The sequence below is a fragment of the Pteropus vampyrus genome, unplaced genomic scaffold (genome assembly GCF_000151845.1).
Source record: "Pteropus vampyrus isolate Shadow unplaced genomic scaffold, Pvam_2.0 Scaffold28, whole genome shotgun sequence".
NCBI classification, from domain to species: domain Eukaryota; kingdom Metazoa; phylum Chordata; class Mammalia; order Chiroptera; family Pteropodidae; genus Pteropus; species Pteropus vampyrus.
Genome location: NW_011888809.1, coordinates 9,571,730 through 9,578,586, shown reverse-complemented (window position 1 = coordinate 9,578,586; position 6,857 = coordinate 9,571,730).

Genomic DNA, 6,857 nt, shown 5'->3' with positions numbered 1-6,857 from the left:
GGCTTGCACTAAAAGGTATGCACCACTCTTTATGGCTCAGTAAAGCCATTAGACAAAGAAGGAGGCTCTGAAAGATCTAATGGAGAAAGGCTGGGTACAGAGGAAAAAGACAAGGGGCGGGAGCAGAGGAGAAAGCAGTTGAATACTGGGCCTATACATGTACAGGTGAGTCCTAGCGAGCCGAGGATGCAGGTATTACAATCTAATCAAGGAGCCGATGAAAGCCCAGGGAGATTCCAGGAGTAAAGCAAGACCCCAAGGGTTTGGGAATCAAAATCGAAAGCTGTGAAAATGATTAGGTAGGTCTCCTATTGGGTCAAGGACCTCGATTTCTCTTCTGGAGCTAAACTGGCGTGGCAGAGAGTATTGACATTTACCTAACATCTAGTCCCCTCTGACCTGCTACCAGAATCCTGGTTCTACTCAGCTGGGACTGTATCTGCGGGTGTACATCATGATTGTGTAAACAGTGACTGTTCTAGGGGTAAGAACATACCCCAGTTCAAGCCCAAGAAACGTAAAAAGTCTGCTAGGAGACACCCAGAATTTGTTCTCCTTTGTGATAAAGAAATAGTTCCACGAGGAAAAGATGCTCTTCCTGCTTGAGCCGCTGCTGTGTGAGGACTTGACGCTCAGATTTGCAGCAGCCACCTTGCAGACCCAGAGGAGGGAGCACGGGCATGATGTCGAAGGCAGTTCCACGGGGAAGGGACAGGTGGGTCCTCTGACTGCCTGCCTCCAGATTTCGTTTGAAATGGGATCATTAAAGGCTGTGTTGTGGTTATTTTAATGTCTAAGAAACTAATTGATACAACTGGGAAATGAGATGTGATCTTTAACAGGACTTAGCAAAAATAAGGCCAGGTCTTTCAATAGCTTCAGTGTGTAAGTAGCAAAGCCTGACACCTCTTCTCATAAAACAAGCTTTCTAATTCATTAATCTCACCACACCAGTTCCCTAGTTAAATCATGTAATGAAGCGCCTTACTGTAGAGGACTGAGTTTAGGATCCTATAGGGTCTTTCACATTCTAGCCTGTCTCCGGTCTATTTTCCTTATACTCACACAAAATACCAACATTTATTCCCTTTTTCCATACACTTCAACTTTTACCATATGCAGATAGGCACTTTGTGGAGTTTAGAACTATAAAGGAAGTACAGTATGTCGGTGATTTCTGAATAATTCTCCAGCAATTAAAATACATCTAAAACAGATTATATTTTAATGTAAATTCAGGGTAACGAACAAGGATAAAATGGCATCAAGAAAATAGTTAAAAGAAATGGCAGGGAGAGGCAAATACTCCAGCTAACTCAGAGCTGCCACTAGAAAAATAAAGGAAACCTCTTACGTTGTTCCTCATAATTAATTCTTCCCGTAAGTCCCACTACTTACTGAGGCTTCAACAGGATGCAGCTCCCTAAACCTCACCATCAAAAGCTAAAGGATAGAGCCATCCATAATGAAGTCATCAAGTACTTTGAAAACTCCAGGCACTGCTCCAGGCTCCTCCACCAAGTGTGGTTAGATACATCATGTGTTCTAGTCTTCATTTCCTACTGAAGGTGTAAGAGGGACAGAGGCATGTGGCTTCCCGTGGCCTCTGTTATCACGTCCACTCTTGGAGGTGGCTCCCGCCACGAGAAAAGATACAGCGTCTGCACTACAGCAGATAATGTCTAAATTATCTCTGAGATCGGTCTTTCCACAACTTCATAAATATTCACCAATAGCAACAGTGACACAATATTCAAAAGAAATATATAAAAAAGAAATGGCAGCTACAAAGACAACAGAGAAATCTAGGCTAAGAAAATAGAAAATATGAAAAAGATAGACATTAATAAGCTAAAATATGTAAGCAGATATTGTTTAAAATGATAGCTGGCAAATCAAAAATGGGGTGGGTGGGGGATGAGGAAGACAGTTCTCGAAAATAACAATGTGACTGAAAAATCAACAGATAAACTAATACGAGCAACAGTCCATATCAGAATGGACATTGCTGAAAACTAACTTTGTCATCTAGAGAACCAACTCAAGTTCTCAGAATATATCAAAAAGAGAAAGAAGAGAATGATGAGAGAAAAGATCAGACATGGCTGACAGATTAAGGGAAATCATTATCTGAATAATAAGGCACCGTAAGAGGGAGGGGAATAGATGGAGGAAAGGCAATTATTAAAGGAATGAAAGAAAACGAACACCCTGAACTGATGAAAAACTTATTTTCGCACTAAAGGAGACCTTCAAGCTGTACACGTCCTAGGGAATTTTCCTGAATTCTAAGAATAAAGAAAGAAATCCTTTAAAGATCTAGACAGAAAAAAAAAAAAAAAAGGTACTTAAGATGTACCTATTTCAGTTAATTTTTAACTAAGCAAAAATAAATCAAAAGAGAACAGGATAAATAAACCAAGAATGATGAAGAGCAAAAGTTAAGATACGAAAATGCAAAACTTGTAGAATTAGAGATTGGTAAACCAGAGATGGCTCTTTTAAAAGACCATTAAGAGAGAGAATCTGTCTGTGAGCCCGAATGAGTAAACAGTGCTCGTTTACAATATTAATATTGAGAAGAGGGTACAACCCGGACACAAAAAACTTTATTTAAATAAGAGAGTTTTATGACAATAAAATAAAAACCTAAATGAATTAGATTACATGCTAGGAAAAAACATAATGAAATTAAATTCAAAAGAAGTTTCAAAACAGAATCCTGATAGACAAGTAAGCAAATGAGAAACTGAAAGCCAGAAAAATAAATATTTCAGGAAGTAAATACACTAAACTTTAAGTACAGTTCACTTACAGTAAGATTAAGATGGAAAATGTTCCCATTTCCCATTTTGTACATTTATATACTTTTGAAAAACAATTTTATTTTTATATGCTTTATTTTTTACTTAAAGAAGTAAAAAGAGAGAAGACAGTATATAATCACTATTATTCATTAAAAGCTAAGAATTATTTTTTAGGGAAATGTTTACTTCCCAGTTCACATTACTTATTTATTTAGCATGTGAATTGATATTTAGTATATGAACATAAATTCATATAAAATATATATTAACATTATGCACATACTTATATGTACATATTTAGTGGGTGATTTTAATATCTAAATATTTATTTAAAGTTTATAGCATATTTACTATCAATGCATCTGCCCACAGAATTCCTACTCAGGAACAGCTGCATAATTTGTGATATCTAGTGCAAATAAAAATACAGGGACCCTTGTTAAATATCATTAAGAGTTATAAATTTAAGAGATGAGTATCAAAATAAAAGTAAAATTTAGAAGCAGGTCTGTGTACATGTTATACAGCCTACAACACTCTCACACTCATTTTTCTTTTTAATCTGCACAACATTATATACTGTTGAGAAAACTGAGACATGGATGATTAAATAATATTCCTGAAGTCACAAAATCTAAAAGCGGAAGGCTGACTTAAACTCAGGTCTCTTGGCTGCAAGCCCATGCTTGCATCCACTCTCCAGTTCAGCATCTAATGCCACTAATATCAGCTCTCCACTGCCTACTTTGGGCAAAAATCATAGACCCACCATTCCTGAAGGACCAGAGCAGTATCTCAGGAGACATATGTTGGGGGCCGGTGCATATTCTTATCTGGAAGAGTATGAAGATGAGGTGCTGGCCAGAACCGCCCTGACAGTAGGGTGAGCAGACTTAACTAGAGTGGGAGCCCTATACTTCATCTCGCAACTGGAAATGGATTTGTGAGTTTTTATGCGAGCCAGGTGGACCAGCTAGAGGAAGCCAGGCTGTTGTCATATGGAAAAAAATACCCAAGTGCTCTTTCTGGCAGGAGCGAACGGTCCTAGCAGACCGGAGCTGGAATCGTAACACTAGGGAAGAAGCAGAGGAAGGAAAGGTGGCAAGAGGCAACCATCTGCAGATCCCATCACAGGTACCATGCACTGTCTCACTGGAAAAGCTAAAGCAGGCTCTCCAAGGAACCATGAGAGTGCCCACGAAAGAAATACCCAGTAGCTGGCATTCGTGCACCTGTGACACCCAGGGGGCATCAATGCCTAATTAAGACTGCTCTAGTAAAGGAAGATACTTGATGATCTTCACCCTCTTTAAAATTGGATAAGATGGATATGAGTACAGAGGAATGAAGTGTGAAAAACACGCCAAAGCTGACCACAGCCCTCCCCCAAACTGAGGGCATGCAAATCTGAGCTGCCAGTGGGGGTGTGGTAGGGGTGAGATGGAAGCTTTAGGCTGAATAAGAAATCGAAGTTTTAAACTGGATAAGAAATTGAAGTCTAGCTGGAGAGGGTGAGAGAGAGATGACAAAGCCCAACTGAAAGGAAGGGCTTTGGAAGGGTTTTCTTCCTGCAGCAGGAAGAAAACGAAGTTGGTTCCATCTCTCATTTCGCCAAGTCCGGATCATTCGATAAACGGATACAACATACATTTTATTACCTACATATTAAAATCGCTACACGATATGGCCCTTTTATGCCTTTGAGACTATGAAAATTATTTACTGCAGAGCCTGGCAAATAGGGTGAACAATAATGAGAACCGGTATTACTATTATAACCCTGTATGTATTATTCTAGTGCAAGTTATGTGAAATTGACAACGAGTTGCATAGCTACTAAGTGCCAGAATCAGAAGTTCACGAAAGCTACTTGGGGAAAATTGCCATTTTTGGTCCTAGGATGATAGAAAAGGTAGGAGATTGTATATTATCTGGAAAGATAATCATTTTATTAAATCGACAGGGTGGTCTATGTTGAGAGAAAAACAAGGTATACATTAGCATTCTTTGTCCCAAGTTATATTCAGGAGGGAGGGGACCTAAGAGGGAGCAGAAATGAGAAAAATGTTTCCTTTTCCTGGCATATAGAATGGCTTTTGGACACTCTAACTACTGAAAAGGGTGCCCTTAGATTAGGGCAGGAAAGACCACTTCAACCGGCTCTGGCAAGCAAGGCTCCACGGAGGAAGAAATGGAAGATTAATGTTCCACCTATCTTCACGAGGTTTAACAGGGTTATCTTTTTGAAGCAAAACACGGCCCCCATAACACTGAAGTCCTTTGCAAATGGAGAGTACCAGGTATCAAAAAATGGAGTTGAATCATTGTTAAAAGGCCAGTGTTAAGGTCGATAAAGTTTCTAGAGTCAGCCAGTGCATCAGATAAGATGTGGCCTGCTTTGACCGAGTAATTCCACCACTGTGTAAGAATCTGAAAATTTTAAAAAGCTGCATGTTCAAAGATTTTCATCACAGCCTATTCCTAATATTTATACTCACGAACTATTTGCTAGCAACCCAATATAAAAATGGTTAATGAAACTATGGCAAAGCTACTGTAGAGCTCACACTTTGGAATCTAGACAACTATCCAGGACGTCATAAGCCAGGTACCCACTAAAATAGCAAGCACTCTGGAGGCTGCAAGCTCAAAGACGGATAAGAGTTTCTTTGGACAAGATATTTGAGGATTCCTACTGAGCCTTGAAGGATGAGTTGGATTTATTCGTGAAAAACCTCTGAGGGATGAACATCTAGCAAATAATAAAATGTACAATAATCTTTTAGGATAGGTGGTGGAAGAAGTACTCTCTTACACAATTCCCTTCTCGAAAGTCATTACATTTAAGATGAAAAATAAAAAAAGGAATTTCTGTCTAAAATAAACTGGATTTTAACTGCAATCACTTCTTGTTGCATTTTCTAGATACTAGAAAATAAGACTAATAAAATTTGGGTAAACATTTATGCAATTATCTGTGCTAAGATCTGAGATACGATGATAAACAGGGAAGATGTGACCTCTAATTTCATTGAGTTTATTTTGAAGAGCTAAATTCACAAACTAATAAATTGTATCTGATATAATAATAGTAACAAATGTCACAGAGACTAATTGCAAGGAGAGGACACTATTCTGAATAAGCTTCTCTGGGAAATATTATCAGAGGAAGTGACATGTAGGCAGGAATTTGAGAATGAGAATGCGAAAGAGGTTTGTGTCATTGAATTCTGACTTCTTGTGATTTAAATTCTCAGAATTTTTAGAGAGAAAAGACGAAAACTATACAAAGCAGTAAAGATTATTTGAGAGCCTACTATGTGCTAGCACTGGAAGGTACATTCCACTGCACATGGGGGAATTCATGTGTGATGGCTTTATATATGACCGTTAGTAAATAAAATAAAATGAAAAAAAAGAGTAATACATAAGCGGGCATGTTGGGGACTGAAGGGCTGGTAAGATTGGAGGTATGAATGAGCAGGGTACTGAGGATAAGATTATGCAGAGCCCTGTAGTCCCTTCATCAGGAATTTAGATTTATTCAAGAACGATGAAAAGTTATTGATGAGAGATGTTTTGCATAGAAGAGATGGAATTTGTATTTTAAGATCATTCTTGCAGTATATGTATAAGGCAGACAAGGCTGAGAGCCTACTCATTTTCCGTACATACCTTATACACAAACTCGAACTTCCATGTAATATCCATAACTACTTTATAATTTTTCCAAAAAACTATCCTTCAAGAAAACAAATATGCCCTCCCCCTCCTCCCATAAAGGGGAGACAGAAAATACCTACAGTCATTGAATTCCAGTCTGAGCAATAATCAGAATATCCACCTCTAGGCAATGTTATTTTATCCTCAAATTCAAAGTCTTACTTGAATATTCTGCAATCTAAAGATAAACTTGTGGAGTAAATCATCCCCAAAATCTTAATAAAACACAATAAGGAAGAAAAATGAGAGGAAAGTGATTAATATTACAAATGTGTACACATTTACATATAAGTGAGTATATACCACTATATATTATACATACATATA